The sequence below is a fragment of the Amblyomma mixtum genome, chromosome 1 (assembly GCF_055824585.1).
Source record: "Amblyomma mixtum isolate Tamu chromosome 1, ASM5582458v1, whole genome shotgun sequence".
Lineage (NCBI taxonomy): Eukaryota > Metazoa > Arthropoda > Arachnida > Ixodida > Ixodidae > Amblyomma > Amblyomma mixtum.
This window is the reverse complement of record NC_143012.1, coordinates 187,536,293-187,560,305: the sequence shown is the minus strand read 5'-3', so window position 1 is coordinate 187,560,305 and position 24,013 is coordinate 187,536,293. Positions and strand designations below refer to the sequence as shown.

Here is a 24,013-nt window from a genome sequence, read left to right as displayed (position 1 = left end):
CATTTTAAAAGCACGCTTGATTCGACTACTGGAATGTTGTTCGACAAGTCAAAGGAAACCGTACACCCTTACGCATCATTGCAACCCAAGCAGCTACAAAACCCTTGCACCCGTGCAGCTTTGAAGGGTCCATGGGTGCATTAAAGGTGCTAACGTGCTTTACGCACCCTGTTCCAAAAAAAAGAAAAAATGAGGGTGTGGAAGGGGTGCAGCCATGAGCGCTACACCTTTAAGGGTGCATTTTGTTTTACTGTGTAGCATGTCATACGCGCAGTGCGCATTGACTCAAACGCATCTCATTAGGAGACTGGCTAAGATGCAACCAGGACAATTTATTTGCCATTCCCTAACTCCTCCAGCCTCACGGTTGGCATCAAGCCCGTACGACGGTGTATTTCTACATGGACATGTTCAAGAAATTCTGAGAAGAAAGTCTGCTGCTACATATCCCCATTGCATTCCAAAATATAGAGATGTCAAACGGCATTATAAGAAAGGGGGAAAAAAACCGGACACTTACCTCAAATTCGTTTAACATCTCGGTGTGCTGCAGGAAAAAAGTAAACAAAGTATAAGCATTTGTCATTGGATCTCACTTGCAGCCTTCACCACAAGTAAACAGCCTATGCGGTTTAATTCCGGACCACGTTTTGTGGCTGGCTTCACAGCGTCATCAGTGTTCCACCGGCGTATCAGATCTTATCAAGTTAAGAATAAGCATCGCGCGTGCCATTCAAAAACATGGGCTATAATGGCCTGACTAGATATCTTAGAAGTAAGCTGCAGGGTCTCTTGGGCAGGCTGTATATTTTCCACAAAGGCAGTGCCTTTTCCGTCCCAGCGCTCACACAACGACAGCTAGTGAGAGAACTGGAGGGCACAAATTGCAATCTATTGATTTTCTCATTCTTTTCTTCGGTTGATTATATTGTTTCATTAATGTTCAGTAGTTTTTCAATTAATTAATGGATAAATTCATTCCTGGGGTAAGCGCTCAACGTTCCAGTCAGTGAGGAATAGGATCGCATAGATAGACACTGTCAGCGTTTCTTGAGCAATGCTGGGAATTTGAAATTGGTTTTGCCATTTTGAATTCAAGGAGCTATCGAAGCTACATTCCGCGAAAACTGAAGATAGCTACAAGTTATTTTTTTCAGATTTGCTCTGCCGATTCCAGAGGAATCGCTTTAAGTACAAATGTGCGTAAGGGGGGGGGGGGGGGGGGGGGGGCAGGTGAACGTACTTACTATTGTGACGGAGTCTACAGTAAAATTACTGTCTATGGACACAATGCAGGGTTTAGATATATCCCCGCCTATTACATTCGTGTCAGCCACTATTTGACCGTCACCGGCCGATGCGGCGATGACGAGTTCCATGACCTCAAATGTTATCGTCTCCGGCCGTTTCTTCCCCGGATCCAGCTCGAAATTTGTTTTAGTCGAGGCTTCCTCTTTGTATTGATACGTGGAAATTTTTATTCTGGAAAAACATCAAAAGAATAAAAACATTTTAGCATGCTGAAGCGATACGGTGCAATTTTCCTCAGTCATAGATGACTAAAGTGTCATAACAGCGGATAATTCTTTCCGGTATTTCGGTTATGGCAGTTCTGCTCGTGTGCTGTCTTACATTGTATAAGTATGATCAGTAGTCGATTAATGGGAAACCGGAGTTCCCTACGCAAAAGCACAAACAATGACTTATCTGTCATTAGGCACTTCGTTTCAGGTGTACCGCAATGTAGTATGTTGGGGCCATTGCTTTTTATCTTTATGCTAACGATATTGCGTGTGGCAGTAAACTTCCAAATTTCGTCACTTACGCTTACCACACCACTTTATTCTTTAGAGCTGCACAGTTGCCAGATCTCAAAAAACAAGGCGCAAATTGTTCACAGTTGCTCCTAAAATGGCTTGAGAATAACTTATTAAACATAAACACCGCCAAAACGACGGCTATAGTTTTCAGGCCTCGTAATAAGTGACGACTATGCCACCGCTCTGTTTAAGGATCGGTAAGTCACTTATCGAAACGTTCCCTGCGGTAAAAATTTAGGTGTCATTCTTAATAACAACTTTAACTGGAATGATTATGTTGACATGTTGTTGAACAAGCTGTCAAACGTTGTCGGTATTTTGTGTCGACTGAAATATTCATGCCGAATGGTATTGAGAAAATGTTGTATGGTCCACTCTTTTCTTCTGTTATAAAGTATTGCTTTTTGGTGTGGGGTACCACGTCTTTTACGAATATTAAGCGCTTGTATATCCTTCGAAATAAAGCAGTTCGAAATGTAACAACACTCCTTGACTAGAGCACACTGAACCGATTTTCAATGAACTTCGACCAATCCGTTTGTCACAGCTGTACAAAACATTAGGATGGTATAAAGCCTGTGTTGAAAAAACTTTTTGTCGAATGATAAAGCTGTAAGCCTTGCAACGCGGAGAAATAAAATACCCTACGCGAGCGACATTAAAATGGTATGTACCAAAAACACCAACAAATTACGGTAGTCAACATTTGAGCTACACTCTCCCATGGCACTTAAATAAGGAGTCTGAAATGATTAACACCAAATACCACATTTGTTATTTTTCTTTCTTTTGTTTTCCGAAAGTGCCATGTTTTGTAACACTGCAATGCCTCTGTAGGGTGCGTCGGCCTCGTCAATAATTTCCATTTTCTTTTTGTCGGCGGACACAACATCGCCATGATATTGGATGAAATGATTCTGATTCCGACAACATATGATAAAATTGAACCCTTGACGTTTCTCTTTACCCGCCGTGGTAGCCTTTTACTATTTTCCTTCTTTTTTTGCAATTTTTGAAAGATGACCCACATTTTCTTATTGAGCAAGGCATTTGAGGCAATCGTTTAATGTTTTTTTTTTGTTAGATAAGGGTTGTTTTCTGAAATTAGAGGGGTTCATTTCTGATGCCGAAATGCTATCAAAATACGCTTTATATATCACACACGCTAACTTGATCAGAAAACTGCGCTATAAGCTCCTGAGAAGATGTGAAGGAAGGAAAGATGTGAAGCTGTGTGGCGGTTTGGTGCGGCGAAGATTTTATAGCACAAAACAAAAAACTACAAGGCCTCATTAAAGAGGGAACATTGATGACAACTCAATCATATTGTTGTGTTGAGTACAATTCTATCCCCTGCTCTTTTTGGTTCTGTTCAAGAGTACCTCGGGTGAAAACGCGCATTGAGACCTGTAGGTTTCTGAGTGCACACAGGCCACCAGCCACCGCGGGTTCGAGCTTCGCGCGAGCCTAGGGCCCCGATCAGCCGTCACCACACACAAACTGGGACACCGATGCGGTGCACTCAACCTCCGCTGGGAGGAAAGCGATTCGCCGCCAAGAAATAGGCCTCCAAGTTCACAAAGGAGACGTTTATTAACGTCGTCCTTCAGCAGATACACAAACTCTCAATAGTCACCCTGTCCCGGGGGCGCGCGAGGAGCAAGGCTCCCCTGCGCGCACGAAGCGACTAGACAAATGCGCGCCGCTAGCACGCCGCTGTAGGATAATGTCCCTGCGGCAGTGCTACGATCTCTCTCTCATGTGGACCGTTGGGCCGGTTGCGAGAGAGAGTGGGCAATCAACGCAAGGTACGCCTGTCGGAGGTCGCTGGACCCCGCTGGACAGGCTCGAGCCGCTGCAGGTCAGAGGACACGTGCGGGCGAGCTCGAGTATGCACTGGTCCGAACGGCAAAGGCCGGCTCGGACAAACAGTAGCGTACGTACCTTACGCTGTCTAGGAGGGATCTCTCTCTGGGCCCCGCTCGGACGGTCGCGCGGTGCGCGGCCGCCCAAGCGGGTCCCGAAATCCCGCCAATAGGTACCAATGGCAAAGGCCTCTGGGAGCCGGGGCGGAGGGCGGAGCTGTGGGCAAATGACAGTGATTAGTCACTTAGCCGCCTCTCCACAGCCTGAGGCGGGAGCAAGGGAAAGAGGAGAAACAACGCGGCAAGCCGGCACAGCCGCGCAAATGCAACGGCGGAAAGCCAGGATTCCCACAGACCTGAGACAATTGTATTGAGAAATTTTTCCGCCCCTATACGGAAACTCACTACGTGTGCACCAAATATTATTGGGCACCAGCCGTTTTACGTCTATCACCGTTTAGCCTAACCACCCTGAAAAATCTTCGTCGACGCAGCGTAGGCTATTGGAAAAGTCGGCCAGCAAACCCTGGCATCTGTATTTCACTGTTTGCGTTTCTAGCTCGAAAATTTTCCATTTTCATTTAATGTGGCATTGTAATTATTAGAACAGCGAAAGCTTCTGATGGAGGCCTAAATCAGTTTGTCTTCACTCCCTCTTCATGAAAACGGTTGGGATGCCACCTAGCGCACTTTTATCGCTCAAAGGGAATGCATTCTTGGCGTCTACAGACCTGCCTTACTACATTATAGCTGTTTCAAAGAGAACAAACGTATTTAAATATAATGTAACCCTTGTCATGTTATGTCCCGTTTTAATATGCCAAGCTGAAATCTCACGTCGTTCGCATCATTCTACCCCAGCGTTATCGGAGATGAAATGCTTGATATGACTCGCACTTATCACTCCTTGTAAGCTCTAAACCATTTTCCACTGTTCATTGCGACCGCTCGCACAGTGATCCGCCGCGGCTGAGCATCGCCTTGCGCGAACGGACAGCGGCGGTGCGGCTGTGGTGATACATCTGAGAAAAGGGCGACTGGCACTTCTGGCTACGCGCTCACCGCATACCTTTCCAGTGACGTCCTAGCAGTGGCCAATCCAGTGACGCTACGGTCCTACCTTCCGCCTCCACTTTCATCCTGGGGCTTTGTTCTCTCTCGCCGTCGTTCATCATCCGCTGTGCTCCGCGCTAGCTTACGCTTACAGCGAGGCACGCCGCTAAGTCTTGGAAAGGGTGCCTTAATGCACGCTCACGCTAATGGGAAAACGCGCAACGTAGAATGCTTCCGGCACAAACTGGCTTTCCTGCGGCAGACCCGTTGGTCTGCCGCTCAGTAGAACGATCGGTCCAGGGGGAACTCTAGTGCGGAAGAACTACTTAACACGGTCCCAGCCAAGAACCTCGTGTGAAGCCTCCGAGTAAACCGGGTTAGTTCGGAGGCGTGTCCTGCAAGCTGCAGCCAGTGTGAGGAAGCTCAGGTAAATTCGGAGGAGCTTCGTGCATGTTGGAGTGAATGCTGGAGCGGCCTTGAACGTGACATCGGTCAAACCTAGCAAAGAAACAGGCCACGCTCAAATAAAAAAAAAGTAGGCTTAGAGACTTAGCATACTGACGTGCGAGAAAGTGAAAGCGTGCCCGCTCACTTTGTGAACTCAGTGAACGCGCGCCGTGGCGTGATGTAACCCGGTGCCACGCAGCTGGCACTTCTCTCTCTGCATGACATCGTGAAGGCAGCCACCATCGTACCTCGGCCCCCACTCCGCCTCAAGGATATGACGCGATAGCTTTCTTTTTTTTCAATTCGTGAATTCTGCCATGAGGCCTAAGTTGAGGAAGCGGGAGGGGAAGGTACGAAAGAGAAAGTTAAAAGAAGGATTGGAGACCAGTTTCGCCGAAGTAGTCGCAGAGTTTGCTGGCGAACTCATTGTTCATATCCCATTTCACAATGTTACATTGGCGGTTCCATCGCAGGCCCACTTCCCTGAGGAGCCGTTTTCTAATAGGGGCCGTCGCTGGGCAAGTCCACAAGTGCCACACATCACATATGTCCGTTGCAGCGATAGCTAATGGGTTAATGTCCAAATATGCAGAATTAGTTTTTGTCGATTTAGGTTCTAGGAGACTCTGGTGTGGGCTAGTTTGTTCGTACTTTCTACGAAACAGATTAACACAGTGCAGCGGAACGAGGGCAAAAAACACTAAACAGCGCCCTCCCTGTGATTTGCGTTTCTTCTGTGCTGTCCTTGTGCTAATCTGTTTCATAGAATGTCTAAAAAGCATTCATAAATCTCTGGCAGTCCTCATACCTCTTCTGGCGTTCTGGTGCAGCGGTTAAGCGCTGTACCACTGCTATCAGATGGCTTCTGCTGTCTCTGGTTCGACTTGCGCAATCCAGGTTGTCTCGAGCAACCCCTACGAGCAGTAATTAATTTAGACACCACCTGCCAGGTTGCACGTGGATGCCATCTTTTATAAGTACTATAGAGCGTTGACTATAACGCGCCGCAGGGGCGCGCTCGCACGCACAGGCGCGCACGACGAGAGACGGGTTTTCGTTCAATGGCGCAAGTAAGGCTTACGCCTTAACAAATATACCCGCGACTGGGTTTCGAACCCAATAAGGCGCACACGTATCAGCTTCGCCGGCCTCTGCACGAGAGTAGTACCGCCGCAGGCGATCCCGCCCCTAGCTAGAATACAACAGCCTCTCACCCTGTGGACCTGTGGAGGTCACATCAGCTTAACGTCTATGAGAGCTGAACGAGAGTTTATTATCCTGTCCAGATACATGAGAACTTCGGCTTCAGCATGAGGCCGGCCGTGAGGAGTTACCAACGAAATCAGTCGCAGAAGTTGCATCGCGCCTCAGTTCGAGCTGCCTTTCCGAGATCATCAGCATATACTGATTGACTCAAACTAAGTGGGAAATCTACGAGATCTCAGATCAGTTGATTACTGTGTGAGTACAGCTGCTCAACATCAGCCCACAGCTACGTCGGTCTCCTATGTCGATTCACGATACAATTCTGCGTACCTGTTGATTTACTACCACTTGCAGGTTCCATTCTATTTTTCTATGTTTTAAGCGTTGAACGTTTCGCTGCATTTTCTAGCCCTTTTTTGTGGTTTCGTAAAGCGCTCGTAAAATTTCATCCCCTCTCCCTCTTTCTTTTTTTGTCGTTGTGGGAAGAGACGGCTGAGACCAGGACCACGGAGTACGCAATAAAATAAAGATTGAAATTAAGATTGTGCGGACTCTTTAACCCCGTATTAACGTTATGATGTAAAAGCTTGAGTGGGTTAACGTTGTCGACTTGCCATTCATAGATCCCTGCTTGTCCTCATACCACTGCCGGCGACGTGGCGCAGCGGTTAAGAGAGGGCTGTGCGATGGCAGGTGCTCCCGTCCGTGGTGTTTGTGCAACCTAAGTAGGTCCTCCTGGGCACCACCTGGCGACCACTCCCTAATTTAACCGTCACCTGCCGCGGATGTCAGCCGGCTCAGAACTTGGTGGTCACGTTATCTAGTGGTCACAAAGTCACTCGACCTAGGTTGCACACCTAAGTTGCCTCAGCGGGTATTTCTAGCTCAAAACACCAGCGACGAGCACACCCTAATTTAGCTTTAACGCTGCCGTGCTTATCAGTACCTCGTCGTGGTTAGTGCATTTTCACGGGCAAAAAGTCATGCTTTCGTTATCTACTGAAAGGAGAATGAAAGTCATGTGTGCCGCCGCTTGCTCTCCAACTACAGCCTTTCACACGCGCATTCGCACAAGGTTTCAAAAGTGTCTTACTTTTTGTTGCCTTCTTTTCCGGTGTACGTTCCATGCACGTCCAGCTTTGAGGACACTAATGTGAATCCGATATCCGTGATAGGAATGTTTCCCTAAAACGGATAGAAATGAAGAGAAGTGTTCTGAATGAGTAAATTAGTCTGTCGCAGGTAGCACTCTTCTACCTCGTGTGCAATATACTTTAGAACTGCATGGTTAGCTGATGGGGAAGAATGCATTAGCTACCTTTTTTATTTTAATTTTACAGCACGCTTCACAGCTGAAACGTTACACAGTATTTGGGAAAATTGCCAATTTCGATGCTTCCTTGAAGATAACTTAGCTTTAGTGGCGGTCTTCCCTGAAGCATCAGGAATACCACTGCATACTGTACGTTACCGCTACTTATATACAAGGCAGACATATGGAGGCTAAAGAAAATGGCTGAATTGAAATGAGAGACAACGCAATCAGTTGCAAATACGAAAATGATAGCTGTAATTTTAGGCAGGCCAAAAATTGCGGAATGCGCCAGGGAATAAAGACCAGTTGATAAGAAATGGCAAGCGACACGGAAAATGATACGAATTCAAGAAAACAGATGATATCCTAACGGAACGGCGCGAATTCCAAGAGATTTTAAGCGCATAGTAGGGGGCGCCATAGGGTGAGGCGGGGACAGATGACATCGGAAAGTCTGCAGCGGTAATGTGCCGCAGCTTCCATTTGTCCGTGGGAACACTAGTGCTATGGCAGAAGCGTTTTTCATGCAGCGGACGTACAACAACTCGCAGTCGTACAGCAGCTCGCGTACAGCCGTCGTGGCTTCGTGGTAGAGTACCCGCTTCGGCTTCGGGAGGTGGTGGGTTGCACTCCCGCCGCCAGCCGGGTATCCACCGGTTTTCTCAAAATGAGTTCAGGCTATGCCCGGCCTGGTGCTCGTCTTCCTAGGGTTGCATTGCTTGGGGAAGGAGCCTGCACCTTCAAATACCGTCACTGTGTGCAAAAAGTGCCACAATTTTGGTTTCTACCGTACGAGGCTGATTTAGGGTTGCTTGACGGCTGAACTTATCTCTGATCCGTCAAGGCAACAGTTTGGTCTAAGACCCTTTTCCCAAGCATCTCACCCTAGAAGAGCCGAGCACCAGGCCAGGGGAAATCTTGTACCCATTAAAGAAACCGGTGGGTACCCGGCGGCACTGGGGATCGAACCCAGCACCTCCCGAATGCGAGGCGGATGCTCTACCAAAAGGGCGTGCCTCGGTGCCCTCCTTTTTAACCGAAGGTTATGTCGTGGTGCCTGCAAACTGAGATTCAGGCGAATGTACGTCTCCCCTGAAGTAAGCTATGGCCCGTGGCTTAATATCTCACCTTTTATAACGGCGCGTAGAATAGCTGATTTCTTCATACGACCAGCTACTACTTTTTTCCTTGTTTTACCTAGGATCAATCAACATCTTAATATAGTGATCGCAATTTATAATACTCAAAATGACTTGTGCCTTGAGAGGTCATGGGGAAGTCAGCGTACGCTCGTAAAAAGGGGTCATGTCTCTAAGTGTGATTTCAAAACTTAGAACAATAGGTTTATATGAAAGGTATTCGTCGATTCTGCAATAAATTGAATCTTGCATGCGAAAACTAAAAAGCTTGTTTGTATGATATGTCTGCTTTGCTTATACATCATTTATTTGAATATCGAGAGAAAAGCAACGCGTTTATTCTAAGTTGCTGCTTAGTCAGCGTACGCTCGTAAAAAGGGGTCATGTCTCTAAGTGTGATTTCAAAACTTAGAACAATAGGTTTATATGAAAGGTACTCGTCGATTCTGCAATAAATTGAATCTTGCAAGCGAAAACTAAAAAGCTTGTTTGTATGATATGTCTGCTTTGCTTATACATCATTTATTTAAATATCGAGAGAAAAGCAACGCTTTTATTCTAAGTTGCTGCTTATAAGGCACACAGAATATTTAAAAGATAATGTTCTTCTAGGCGTGTTCTGTTAGTGGACAGTTCATGAGTCATTTGGAACTTCTAAGGAAAGTAGCCGCTAGTGTACAAGAGTGACTAGAGAACTCACTTTTATGGGCGACCATCCGTCAGTCCTCGTGAAATGCACCGAGAGTAATTCCGATGCGTTATAGCTAGAGCCGTGCATGTAAAAGAACTCTAGTTTACTGAATACCGTTTCTTTCTCTCCGATAAACCGATCCTTAAAATACCCCTAAAAAAGAAGGAAAATGACATGTTACAATAGTCGGCATGCTAAGTATGCGGGAACAGAGAGCCCTCGCCGCGTCTACCAATCTGGACTTCATTCTATCGTTAAATATCAAGATTGGCATAAGGGCACTGGAACACATGGTGTGGTCTATACCCTTAGGCGACTAGGAACCCATTTTAATTTCCAGGTACGTGGAGTATGAGACCAGAATATGCGGTCATTGGACAATAGATATTGCCACGTATCATTGTAGTGTTTGTTCGTTCAGGCTCAAGGCTGCAGGAAAGGGTTGTTATCACTTTTGTTCGTGACGCGAAAGCGACCAGACTAATGTCGATTGATCGCAGCCATGAAAGGCTGCATCTAGGTTTTTCTAGATTACTGTAGATGATCTTGTCCTGTTATCTGGAAGTTTTTTTGCCGCCTTTAAATTGAGCGATGCCGCGAGCGGCGGGCATCCGTAGTTCGACGATTGACGAGCACGCTTGTTGCTGACGCCGCCACCGAGTGATTCATATGTATCAGCAGCGCGAACACCACACAGGAAGAAGAAGGAGAAGAAGGTAAAGAGCGCTGAACTTCCAACTTTTATTTGAGCAAAAATTGAACCCGCACTTTTAAACACATACCAGGTAAAATCCCACCAGGGGGTAATCAAGGCGTTCTATCGAATTGGGACCAACACGATGTCCAGGGCATCAAAATGATAACTACTATCACACTATACAAAGACTTCCATGAAAAGCACGAATGACATGCGGAAAAAACAAGACAATGTAAAAACAGGGCTGAGTGTGCGCGAATGGAAAAATGGAAAAACAGGGTTGAGGGCGCGAATTTTGCTAAAACCATGAGAAGGCAAGAACACGGTAAAAAGGTAAAAACAGGGTTGAGTGTGCGCAAATGGAAAAAATGGAAAAACAGGGTTGAGGGCGCGAATTTTGCTAAAAGAAACAAAGAAAAAAAAACATGAGAAGGCGAGACACGGTAACAACGTAAGCGATGCGAAGGGATGAGCGCCAACAATTAACACGGCTATAACTAAAACGCAGGGTGCCCCTAAAAACCAGGTCAAATCAGGTTAAAACCAGAGAGAAAGGTGATTTCTTTTTCAGATAATGAGATGGAAGGGGTGCTTACGCAACCTTCTTTGAGCCCTGAGATGTAGGTAGCTTCAATGATTTCGCGTGTTAATTGGTTTTTATGTTTCTTTAAGACGGTTGCTTTCTTAAAATGAGGAATGCACTTCTTTTGGCTGTCACATACGCTGCAATGGGCGGGCAGGTTCCTCAACGGCGCCCCAGTTAGATCGTTCCTATGTTCCATTAACCTTTCGTTTAAGCATCTTCCTGTTTGGCCTATGTACGCCTTACCGCAAGCTAAAGGTATAGAGTATACAACACCCTCCGCACAAGGCACAAAAGGATCTCGGTGCCTGGTTGTACAGCCACTATTCTTTTTCTTTTTATTAACTTTGTTGCACAGGCTTGACAGGCGCAGAGGGGCTGAAAAGACTACGTCTACGCCTGCTTTTCTGCCAATTTTCTTCAGATTATGCGAGATTTGGTGCAGGTATGGCAGAACGGCGACCCTTTTGTTCCGCTGTCGCGTATCATCCGGGGCTTCAAATTCATGCTTCATACTTATCAGGACTTTTTTTGCAACAGACGAAAGGAGAGATTGCGGGTATCCTGATTGCTTCAGCCTCAGCACTTGGCTCGAAAAACTGTCCTGCAACCTGTGGTGACACGATTTTGTGAGTGCGTTCTTAAAAGTTGACTTCACTATGTTCCTTTTTACAAGTTTTGAATGGGCTGAATCGTAGGGTAGGATGGGCTTATTGGCTCTTGGTTCAAATAACCAGCACACATGGTTCTCTCCGAGAAACAACTTTAACTCTAGAAACCGCATCGCGTTTTGTTCTGGGAATTCATGAGTAACTTCAAGAGGTGATATAGTATTAGAAAAAATGTGGAGGACTTGAGTTGCTTCTGTTTTAAAGGCTTCAGTGTCGCAATCTAAGAGGACCAGGAAGTCATCGACGTACCGGAAAATTTTTAGAACGCTTGAAGAGTCAAGCTTGTCCTTCAAGGATCTGTCATGCATAGCGAGGAAAAGGTCGCGCAAAATGGGGGCGATGCATGACCCTATACATATGCCTTGCTTTTGTATGAATCTCGAACCGTTCCACTCTGCCACTGTTGATTTTAGGTAAGCGCATAGCAATTCAATGAAGCCATCTGCAGAAACGCCACACTCATTTTGGAAGGCCACCACACCGTGTCTATCGATGGCGTCGCGAACACATTGTATGAGGGCATCCTGAGGAATGGAATAAAACAGGTCCTTTATGTCAATGGAGAAGCCATTGAACAACTTTGCTCTGTTTTCGTGCAAGAATCTGACAACTTCTTCGGTGTTTTTTGCAAGAAAGGGGTCATTGACTGGAAGTCGCTTGAGGTTGCTTTGGAGAAACTTGGCGACTTCTTTTTGCCAGGTTAGCTTCTCCGACACAATCACACGCAAAGGGCATCCAGTCTTATGCGTCTTCGCGGTAAAAAACATTTCTAGACAGCCAGTCTTTTTCCTTTGTATTGTGCGTGAAAGGTTATCTAAATTCAGTTGCTGGCACAGCTTCTTCGCATTACTCCTTAATTTTGATTCGGATGTTGTGCATTTTACAAAATTTGCTTGAACTGCTTCCGCGGCCTTTGACATGAACACGCGTTTCGAAAGGACGGCAAAACCTCCCTCCTTGTCGGCGGTTAACAAGGACAAATTTTCCTTCATTAAAAATGAGACAGTCTTCTTGATTGGGAACCTGTGCCTTTCGGCGCTACAACGCGTGACCAGGTCCACTCCGTCCGCGGTACATCGATCCGCCTCCGCCGCTGGGGCGAGGCTAAAAACTTACCTGACCATGGTCAACATTTCCGGCGCTGTCCTCCTCGGTTCCACCGCGAACTTGGGTCCGTGACCAAGGAAACGCTGGACTTCCTCTGGGATGCTCCTGACACCTCCCACGAGGTGGACGGGGTTTCCAGTCTTTTTCTGCTTTGGAGGCACGAGAGCACGCAAGCACGGAAGTGCCTGCTGCCAGAGGCACTCTGTCGTTCGGCTGACTTGTGTCGCAACTTCACGCCATTTCCTTGATGCTGCTGGCATTGGCGTCGATGTGAACAGCATTAACCGCAGGTGTTCTCTGTGGAGGCTCGCCTGGTGCTGCCATTCCGAACGCAAGATTTTGCACAGGCGGGTGGCATGGCCGACAGTGGGCTGGATGCCGCCGAACAGCTTGAAGGACAAGCTTGAGTCTTCAAGCGTTCTAAAAATTTTCCGGTACGTCGATGACTTCCTGGTCCTCTTAGATTGCGACACTGAAGCCTTTAAAACAGAAGCAACTCAAGTCCTCCACATTTTTTCTAATACTATATCACCTCTTGAAGTTACTCATGAATTCCCAGAACAAAACGCGATGCGGTTTCTAGAGTTAAAGTTGTTTCTCGGAGAGAACCATGTGTGCTGGTTATTTGAACCAAGAGCCAATAAGCCCATCCTACCCTACGATTCAGCCCATTCAAAACTTGTAAAAAGGAACATAGTGAAGTCAACTTTTATGAACGCACTCACAAAATCGTGTCACCACAGGTTGCAGGACAGTTTTTCGAGCCAAGTGCTGAGGCTGAACCAATCAGGATACCCGCAATCTCTCCTTTCGTCTGTTGCAAAAAAAGTCCTGATAAGTATGAAGCATGAATGTGAAGCCCCGGATGATACGCGACAGCGGAACAAAAGGGTCGCCGTTCTGCCATACCTGCACCAAATCTCGCATAATCTGAAGAAAATTGGCAGAAAAGCAGGCGTAGACGTAGTCTTTTCAGCCCCTCTGCGCCTGTCAAGCCTGTGCAACAAAGTTAATAAAAAATTACCGACGATTACGTTACTTCCTAATGCGAAATTTGAGCGCAGCAAATAAGCTGTTTCACCTTTTCGATAGATTGAGGCAAAGAAATCGAGCAACGCATGTATGCGCTATCACAGAGTTTTTTTTTATTTTTCACACGTATTCCTTTAACAAAGATTCCACTAACAGTTCTTGACAGTCATGAAGGAAGCTTTGTGGTCGGAGAAATAGACTGATATATGTTCGACTTGGTACACCAATGCTTGATTCTCATAGACGAGATCTATACAAGTGCCTCGCGAGGTTGTCACAGCCGTGGGACGCGTTACGAGCGAGAGGAACGGGATGTTCTCCCGCATAAGTGTTAGGAAATTGCTGTTTGTCTTTATGTCAACATTAAAGTCCCCCACTACTAACATCGGTGTGGATCGATGGACGGTTAATGCGAGTTGCAGGAAGTGCACGACGTCTTTCGTGAGTGCGGTAGGGGCGAAGTAGGCAGCTACTACCAGCAAGCCGTTGGGCAACTTTGCGGTGCACAGTTCGCCAACTTCATGTGACGTGCCAAACATTTCGACTGGTATTGCAGAGAGACCTGTGCGCAAGTAGATAGCGACTCCCGCCGCTCTGTTGTGGTCTCTGCGAGCACCACAGCAGTATAGGAAATCTATGATTTCGAGAGGCTCTTCGGGATCCATCCAGGTTTCAGCAAAGCAAAGTACAGAGGAATGGCGCAGAATGTGATCGTGGTGTACGTCCTTGGCATGTGCGGCAAGGGAGCGTACGTTAAGAATGTGGTTGTGAATGATGAATCAAGTGCTGCCAGCGAATGACGCGTCCATTGGCTGTCTGCGTGTGTTACTGATGTGTGGTTAACATGTTAAGCTTCGCCTGTAAGAGTGGAACGCGACAGCGTCTTGCAACGCTGCCAGGGAGTCCACAGAACGCCATCGCCAATTCGGCTGTACGCCTTGCTGGAGGGTAAATTTATTTTTTGAGGAAAGGAAATGTATCTCTCTCGCATATCTGGGTGGACACCTGCACCTCGCCGTAAGGGAAAGGGGGAAGATGGAAGTGAACGAAGACGCCGTATTAGCTAGACGCGCCTTTGTTCATTCAAAACCATTCAGCTGGCATTACCGAGTGGCTAGCGTGCTCGTATCGCACTCCGGAGACCCTGGTTCGATTCCCCAACTCGATCAATTTCGTTCTCGGTTTTATTGATTTATGCGGTCTAACTAGAAAGGTTAATTAGGCTATTTCATATTTATATTATTGTATTTCTATCCATCGTGTTCTGTCATTAACCTGTCAATTGTTGGAACTGTCTAGGATGTTCGACACAACGTATATGAAACGAGCAACGTCTTACTGAGTGGGGAAGTGCGTGGTGGTGGAGGGAACGCGGCTTTGACTTATCTGTTTTTTTTTTCAGCAGCGTCTCCCGCGGACGCTGTTGTCGCTGCGGCGCGCGTCTTTCTTTTCTTTTCTTCTGACCTCTTCATTCTCGTCTATATTAATTAGGCTAATTGATTAATTAAGCAATTAACTAAACTCAGTCCAACTTAGTTGCAGCATCACTATACGATCCCTTTGATTGGTTGCATGGTTACTAGCCAAAGTACAATTGGCCCCATTTGAAATTCGCGCACTGTGACGTCACGAGCATTTCGACCAATTGAAAAGCGCGACATTGGGGGTGGAACTGGTTACGAGTTCGACGCCGACGCGAAACCCAGGAACGGACGCCAAAGAGCTGCGCTCTAAAAGAAAAAGAATAGTGGCTGTACAACCAGGCACCGAGATCCTTTTGTGCCTTGTGCGGAGGGTGTTGTATACTCTATACCTTTAGCTTGCGGTAAGGCGTACATAGGCCAAACAGGAAGGTGCTTAAACGAAAGGTTAATGGAACATAGGAACGATCTAACTGGGGCGCCGTTGAGGAACCTGCCCGCCCATTGCAGCGTATGTGACAGCCAAAAGAAGTGCATTCCTCATTTTAAGAAAGCAACCGTCTTAAAGAAACGTAAAAACCAATTAACACGCGAAATCATTGAAGCTACCTACATCTCAGGGCTCAAAGAAGGTTGCGTAAGCACCCCTTCCATCTCATTATCTGAAAAAGAAATCACCTTTCTCTCTGGTTTTACCTTATTTGACCTGGTTTTTAGGGGCACCCTGCGTTTTAGTTCTAGCAGTGTTAATTGTTGGCGCTCATCCCTTCGCATCGCTTACGTTGTTACCGTGTCTCGCCTTCTCATGTTTTTTTTCTTTGTTTCTTTTAGCAAAATTCGCGCCCTCAACCCTGTTTTTCCATTTTTTCCATTTGCGCACACTCAACCCTGTTTTTACCTTTTTACCGTGTTCTTGCCTTCTCATGGTTTTAGCAAAATTCGCGCCCTCAACCCTGTTTTTCCATTTTTCCATTCGCGCACACTCAGCCCTGTTTTTACATTCTCTTGTTTTTTCTGCATGTCATTCGTGCTTTTCATGGAAGTCTTTGTATAGTGTGATAGTAGTTATCATTTTGATGCCCTGGACATCGTGTTGGTCCCAATTCGATAGAACGCCTTGATTACCCCCTGGTGGGATTTTACCTGGTATGTGTTTAAAAGTGCGGGTTCAATTTTTGCTCAAATAAAAGTTGGAAGTTCAGCGCTCTTTACCTTCTTCTCCTTCTTCTTCCTGTGTGGTGTTCGCGCTGCTGATACATATGGATCGCAACCAACTAGCCCGACAGATGGTGTTATTCGAGTGATTCAGTTCTTTTGCGGGCGCAAGTCAGCCCAAATAAACAGCTTCGTTTGCAAGTCTTTCTGGTGTCTTCCTGACTGCTGGACTGCCGTCACTACAACGTGACATCTGGTGGAGGTGCTGGGTAGCCTCCCATTTTCCGGACACCCCCTACAAGTCGTGACGCCAGCCCTTTGAGTCATCTACCGCAGGACCTGAGTCCAGTCCACCGCGCAAGCCGACGCCTGCAAGGGGACGAACCTGAGTTCGGGATTTTGCCGGACCCTACCCGGAAGCGAAAGCCAGCAGCAACGTCTACCATGAGCTTGCCCCAGACGATGACTCCAATCATTCTTAAGCAGCCCCGGGTGCCACCAACCTTCGACGCTTCGCCTGGCGCCGACCCCGAAGAATGGCTGGAGCAGTTCGACCGTGTGGCTCTCTTCAACAACTGGGACGATGCCACGAAACTTAGGTACGTGTTCTTCGCCTTGGAGGGACCAGCAAAAGTCTGGTTTGAGAATGAGGAAGCTAACCTCACGAACTGGGAAACCTTTAAGGAGCAGCTTGTAAAGACCTTCACGAACGTCGTGCGAAAGGAGAGAGCCCAGCAGCTGCTACAGTCTCGCATACAACACCCAAACGAGACCGTTGCTGTGTACACTGAGGAAATGAAGCGTCTCTTCCGGCGTACCGACGCAAATATGAAGGAAGAAGAAAAAGTAAAGCTGCTCATGCGAGGAGTTAAAGAGCAGCTCTTTGCCGGCCTCGTCCGCAACCCACCGAAAACTGTCGCGGAATTTGTAGAAGAGGCATCCACGATGGAAAAAACTCTTGATGCCCGAGCCCGCCAGTATGACCGCCAGCAGCGCGTTTTCTCAGCAAGCTGCCTGGACACCGCTAACAGCAATTGCGGGAGGTTATACGTCAAGTTGTGCGAGAGGAGCTCCGACGATTGCTGCCAACGGGAACACAGCCGCAACCTTCATCGCTCACTGACGTCATCCGAGACGAGGTTCAACAGGCCTTGGGTGTGACGCCGACACCCATGCAGCCTCTGCAGCCCCCAGCCATGGCTTACGCCGCAGCTGTGCGCCGTCCTGCACCTAGACGACGGCACCCAAGCCCCTATCGCCCTCAGCCAGCTACGTTGGGCCGCCGCCCACTCGCCCCAACCCGCCCGTCCTACGAGCGACGCGCGCAGCCGAGGAAATGCGACGAGTGGAGAACTCCCGACCAGCGCCGCCCACTATGCTTCCACTGCGGCGAAGCCGGTCACGTCCTCCGGCAATGCCCATACAGAAGACTGGGCATCCGAGGGTTCTCTTACGACGCTCCACGACCCCGACCCGGCCAGCGACCAGCCGAAATCGAGGAGTTTTTGCGTCGGGAAGAATGCTCACCGCCCAGCCGCCTATCACGTTCCCCGTCGCCTTCGTATCCGCGCATTGTGTCCCCTAGCCGAGGCTACGCTGTGCGTGGACGATCCCCCAGCCCCCGAAGGTTAAACTGAATAAAGCAGCCTCTGGAGGTGAGGTTCCTTCCGAGCGCAAGTACAAAGATCCTCCATCGACGAAAACCCAAGTCCATGCCTCAACTACGACTACGACTACGACGACAACACCGACGACAACGACGACGACGACGACGACGCAGTCAGACTTGAACCTTATACCACCGCCCAGAGAAGTAACGTCGGAGTACGCCCACCGCAGTCTCCTTGCCCGACAAAGCCGAGATCGCACACCGAAGACTACGTGCAATACGAAAACACGAACAAGTGACCTGGAAATTATGGTCGACGGTCACATGGTTACTGCCTTGGTGGACACCGGAGCTGACTACTCCGTCATGAGTGGGCCACTCGCTGTCCGACTCAGGAAAGTAACAAGTTGGGATGGCCCGCTGATCCGCACCGCAGGTGGTAACCTGATTACGCCGTCAGGACGCTGCACTGCGAGAGTTACAGTAAATGGGCGAACCTATGCTACAACCTTCCTGATCCTACAGCAATGCTCGCGAGAGGTGATTTTGGGAATGGACTTCCTGAATGAACATCGAGCGATCATCGACCTTCGATCTAAGTCGATCAAGCTTTCCACGGACAAAGCCATACCTGTTGCGACGAGCGCGACTCATAACGTTGCCTTAAACGTCCTCGACGAAGCATTGAGCGTGCCGTCCCGATTAAATGTCCTCGCCTGCATAGGTACTGGTTTGGTTTGGTTTGGTTTATGGGGTTTAACGTCCCAAAGCGACTAAGGCTATGAGAGACGCCGTAGTGAAGGGCTCCGGAATTTTCGACCACCTGGGGTTCTTTAACGTGCACTGACATCGCACAGTACACGGGCCTCTAGAATTTCTCCTCCAAAGAAATTCTAGCCGCCGCGGCCGGGATCGAACCCGCGTCTTTTGGGTCAGCAGCCGAGCACCATAGCCGCTGAGCCACCGCGGCGGCTGCATAGGTACTGGAGACATCGAAAATGCCGAAGGCGTCATCAAGGGGAACACCCAGTTACTCCTGGATCGAGGATTGGGCGTCGCAAGGGGAGTCGCTGAAATCCGAAATGGCCAAGCCCAGGTGCTGCTAACCAACTTCACCGAAGAATACCGGTATCTGAACAAAGGTACGACGATTGCCTTTCTCGACGAGCTGCCAGACATCAGAGACATATTTGCCCTCCCCGACCAACCCACAGAACCATCTGACCAAGGCCATCAACCCACGTTCAACATCAACCCGGCATTACCCCGGAGCAGACAAGACCAAATACGCAGTCTTCTTCAAAGGTACAGCGATTCCTTTTAATCAGCTTCGAATGTGCGACAAACCCGGCTTGCCAAGCACCGCATTGTAACAGACGAACACGCCCGACCACTGCGGCAGAGCCCCTACCGAGTGTCGCCGATAGAACGCCAAGCTATCCGCAAGCAAGTAGAGGAAATGCTACGTGACGACGTCATCCAGCCATCAAGAAGCCCCTGGACAGCACCAGTTGTCCTAGTAAAAAAGAAAGACGGTACCCTTCGCTTCTGCGTCGATTACCGCCGCCTGAACAGCATTACGAAGAAGGATGTCTACCCCCTCCCCCTCATCGACGACACATTGGATCGGCTATGCAACGCTAAATACTTCTCATCGATGGACCTGAAGAGCGGCTACTGGCAAATTGAAGTCGACGAAAGAGATCGCGAGAAGACTGCGTTCATCAAACCAGACGGACTCTTCGAGTTCAAGGTGATGCCATTCGGCCTCTGCTCTGCCCCAGCGACGTTCCAGCGAGTAATGGATACGGTGCTCGCAGGTTTGAAGTGGCAAATTTGTCTAGTCTACTTAGATGACGTTGTTGTCTTCTCCTGAAGCTTTGAAGACTATCTCAGAAGGTTTCAGATAGTGCTGGAAACAATCAAGACTTCAGGACTGACACTGAAACCAGAGAAGTGCCACTTTGCCTACGAGGAGCTGCTGTTCCTTGGTCACGTCGTAAGCAAGGATGGAGTTCGCCCAGACCCTCAGAAGACGGCTGCGATCGCAGAGTTTCCACAGCCTAATGACAAGAAAGCTATACGCAGATTCCTTGGATTGTGCGCTTATTACCGGCGATTCGTCAAGGACTTTTCGCGCATCGCTGAACCTTTGACCCAACTTACCAAGGCTGACGTGCCTTTTAAATGGGAAAGGCCGCAAGAGGAAGCTTTCAAAGAGCTGAAGCGCCGCTTACAGTCCCCTCCTGTGCTCGGGCACTTTGATGAAAACGCCGAAACTGAATTCCATACCGATGCAAGCAGTGTGGGCTTAGGAGCGGTCCTCGTTCAGAAAAATGGAAGACAGGAGAAAGTTATCGCGTACGCTAGCCGTTCACTGTCGAAAGCCGAGGCCAACTATTCGACCACCGAGAAAGAATGTCTCGCCATTATTTGGGCCACGTCGAAATTTCGCCCCTACCTGTACGGACGACCATTCAAGGTTGTGAGCGATCACCATGCTTTGTGCTGGCTAGCCAATTTGAAAGATCCCTCCGGCCGTCTTGCTCGTTGGAGCATGCGCCTTCAAGAATTCGACATAACTGTAGTCCACAAATCTGGCCGCAAGCATTCCGACGCAGACTGCTTGTCGCGAGCCCCCGTCGACGCAGCACCGGAAGAGGAAGACGGCGACGCTTTCTTAGGACCGGTAAGCGCCAGCAGTTTCGCGCAGCAACAGCGCTCGAATCCTGAGTTGCAAAGCCTAGTTGATTACCTGCAAGGCAAGACCGCATCACCTCCCCCCGAGGGTTCAAGCGCCAACTGTCGTCGTTCGTCTTTCACAATAATGTCCTCCTGAAGAACTTCGCGCCCAACAGGACAGTGCATCTTCTTGTCGTGACCAAAAATCTCAGGCAAGAAATTATGCAGGCATGTCATGATGAACCGACTGCGGGGCATCACGGGAATGCTCGCACGTTGCACCGCATCCAGAAGTACTATTGGCCGCGGCTAGCTACCGACGTTTCCCATTACGTGAAAACGTGCCGTGAGTGTCAGCGACGCAAAACGCCTCCGACTAGACCAGCCGGACTCCTGAACCCCATACCACCGCCAACTAAGCCCATTCAGCAAATGGGGATGGACCTCCTCGGCCCCTTTCCGACTTCGTCATCAGGTAACAAGTGGATCATTGTGGCCACCGACTACATGACCCGCTACGCCGAAGCAAAATCGTTGCCTAGTGGTACCGCAACAGAAGTCGCAAAATGTTTTGTCGAACAAATTCTCCTGCGACACGGCGCCCCCGAAGTGTTCATTACAGACAGAGGAACGGCATTTACAGCGGAGCTGACGCAATCCATTTTAAACTACAGCCAGGCAAGCCATCGGAGGACAACTGCCTATCATCCACAAACCAACGGACTCACAGAGCGTCTGAAGAAGACCATCGCAGACATGCTCTCCATGTACATCGACGCCGAACACAAAACGTGGGACTCCATTCTGCCCTACGTGATCTTCGCCTATAATACTGCCGTGCAGGAGACAACCAGGTATACCCCATTCCAACTTGTATACGGCAGGAAGCCCACGACAACACTCGACGCAATGCTCCCGCACGTTTCCGAAGATTTGCGCGGCTTCGCATTCAAGACCAGCAGCACACCGACGCCCGACGCTACAATCTGCGCCGACGAGACACGCATTACAAGCCACGTGATCGTGTTTGGATATGGACGCCAGTTCGCCGCCGTGGATTGAGTGAAAAGTTGCTGCGACGCTACTTTGGCCCGTACAGGGTTGTCCGTCGCATCGGTGACCTCGACTCTGAAGTCATCCCCGACGGCACGACAGCATCTCAGCGACACCGCCCACGCACGGAAGTCGTACATGTCGTACGTCTGAAGCCATATTATGAACGCTAAAGGACTCGAAGTTTCATTCTCCGTGTTTATTTTCATTTTAAAGCATCGAGACAATGCTTCTTTGGAAGGGGGTAATGCCACGTATCATTGTAGTGTTTGTTTTAAAGCATCGAGACAATGCTTCTTTGGAAGGGGGTAATGCCACGTATCATTGTAGTGTTTGTTCGTTCAGGCTCAAGGCTGCAGGAAAGGGTTGTTATCACTTTTGTTCGTGACGCGAGAACCGACCAGACTGATCTCGATTGATCGCAGCCATGAAAGGCTGCATCTAGGTTTTTCTAGATTACTGTAGATGATCTTGTCCTGTTATCTGGAAGTTTCCTTGCCGCCTTTAAATTGAGCGATGCCGCGAGCGGCGGACATCCGTAGTTCGACGATTGACGAGCACGCTTGTTGCTGACGCCGCCACCGAGTGATTCAGTTATTTTGCGGGCGCAAGTCAGCCCAAATAAACAGCTTCGTTTGCAAATCTTTCTGTTGTCTTCCTGACTGCTGGACTGCCGTCACCTCAACGTGACAATATTGTGTAAAAGAGGTTCCGGGAAAAGTATCACTCTTGTTAAATGCGAGTGAGGTTGGCGTCAGATGTATATGTCCTAAATATGTGCTGTGTGGTGGGTGCCAGCAGTTTCACGTGTGCTCTTTGGGCTTCAATGAGCACTTGAGCCCTATAGTGACAATATTCGTGGATGAGCCCCCTGAGGTCACGTGTGAAGGTTCGCATGGGAGGAGTTCATTTATGAGAGCAAGACGAGTACGGAGAGTTAAGATCATGCCGTCCCAGCACGAAGCGTCGCAGTGACCGCTACTGGTATGTTATTACGTGTCTAGATTAACTGTGGTAAACTGATACTAAGCTACAGGCTTTATGTCGGCAGAAACGGCACTCGGCTACCACGCGCTCATGTTTCGGACCAGGGAGCCGAAAACAACCGGTATGACCTTCCTCCGAACTCTGTCATGCCATCAGCGATCTGCGGTGCGCGCAATAGCTTGAGCACCCAGTCTCCTCTATTACTGAGTTATATTTGTTCGGGGGCTGGTTGGTGCATGTTTCCAGAAAAGGGTTGTAGCGCCGAGGGCAAACAATTAAGAGGGATAGCAAGAACCACACATGCGCGGGAGGGTTGCACAAAAATTGAAAAAGGATTGGTGAGTCACACAGGTGTCTCACCCCCGTGTATCCAAAAAAGCAGTTTCATTCTTATATATGGCAATTCATGGGGTACTTACCCAATCGCTATGTTGCTTTTGATATAGAAAGCCTTTAAGAGTTCACGGGCTGCCTGGTCCTTACTTCTGCTTAAAACCTTCGTTTCTTTCAGCCTTGCTGTGCACTTAATCTTTCTTTCTTCACCGCAGGCTTTAAAGTGGTGGAACAGATGTGAACCTGTGCCATTTTGTAAATCGTGATTGTGTTCTGCCAATCGGTCGTTAATACGGCGGCCGGTTTGGCCGACGTGGTTTTTTCCGCACGTGAGAGGAGTCTGGTAGACGACTCCCACGGCGCATTCAACAAACGGAGCAGCATGTCACTTCTTACATTCAGCTTTATTTGCCTTGTTGGAATCAGTTTTAATGCACAAGGCCGCCAGTTTCGTGGGAGTTAGCCGCCGCGGTGGCTCAGTGGCTATGGTGCTCGGCTGCTGTCCCGAAAGACGCGGGTTCGATCCCGGCCGCGGCGGTTTAATTTCTTTGGAGGAGAAATTCGAGGCCCGTGTACTGTGCGATGTCAGTGCACGTTAAAGAACCCCAGGTGGTCGAAATTTCCGGAGCCCTCCACTACGGCGTCTCTCATAGCCTTAGCCGCTTTGGGACGTTAAACCCCATAAACCAAACCAAACCAGTTTCGTGGGAGTTGAAAAAATCACAAGTGCCTTGTATTTTGTTGCCACATGCTTAAAATTGTGCGTCACCTTATGGGTGTAGGGGATGACAACCGGTCTACTTTTGGCTTTCGTGACCTCATCATTATTGCCTTTTTTACTACATTCTTTCTTGAGTTTTACCAACAAAGCTTCTGCTACTGCGCTTACGATCGACGTTGGAAAGCCTGCTTGTTCCAACTTCCGAATCTTGGTTTGACTGCTTTCGCTCGCTTTATGGCAACATGATTTCTTCTGCGGCGCTTCCAGGCACATCAGGGCAATGGCGCGCTTTGCAGTTTTCGAATGGGCAGAATCATAGGGCAATAATTCTTTTCGTGCGCGAGGTCAATACATCCAGCAAAATCTTTCGTCTTTAAGAGTGTTGTTAATGTCTTAAAACTGCAACCTATTGCCTTGGGTCATGCG

The 24,013-nt window shown here is 48.5% G+C and overlaps 1 pseudogene; it reads right to left on the bottom strand.

Moving 5' to 3' along the window:
- Window positions 1–476: 476 nt before the first annotated feature.
- LOC149370259 (uncharacterized) overlaps window positions 477–24,013 on the bottom strand; it is a 72,955-nt pseudogene continuing 49,418 nt past the window's right edge.